A 654-nucleotide genomic window follows, 5' to 3' on the forward strand; every position below is an offset into this window, starting at 1 on the left:
AGGGAATCCATCTCTTAAAAAATTTGCTTGAAAATCAAGAGGACTACTGTGTTTTGTTCCTATATCTGGAAGCAGGTTTGAGTTAGTGACTGGGGGGAGGGGGACTGGGGAGTCAGGGAACCTGGGCCCCTTTCCCAGTGTTGCCTGGTAACTGTGACTTCAAGCAAGTCCCCAGGAACACTTCACAGTCTTGACTTCTGATGCATGCCTCAAGTAGAGGTAACAGTCTTGCCCACACTGCCCCTGAGAAGGCTAGATAATACAGGGGCCATGTTCCTGGGGAGCAGTGGTTACACTATGCCATTTATCCCAGTGCCGAATTCTTGGACATTGCATGGGTTTCTCCTATACACTCTCACTGCCCCTGGCTGTAATATTCCTGGCTGTAGGGACTTTGCACATTGAAGGTCTTTCTCAATCTCTGAAGCTTCCTTCAAGAATAAGTGTGAAGGGGCAGCCTTGAACGGCGCAAGACCTTTAGGTCATCAGCACCACAGTCTTACTCCCCACCTCTTATTCAGAAGCACAGGGACAGCTGGGAGCCTGACTGTGCCTCTCATCTTGCCCTCTGATTTATACCCCCAGGTTATGGGGGCTGCTCTGCTCTTTTAAGACTCTCTTCCACCTCTGTCCTCTCAGCCTTCCTCACCATAC

Source organism: Mesitornis unicolor, unplaced genomic scaffold (assembly GCF_000695765.1).
Source record: "Mesitornis unicolor isolate BGI_N332 unplaced genomic scaffold, ASM69576v1 scaffold3722, whole genome shotgun sequence".
Taxonomy (NCBI): domain Eukaryota; kingdom Metazoa; phylum Chordata; class Aves; order Mesitornithiformes; family Mesitornithidae; genus Mesitornis; species Mesitornis unicolor.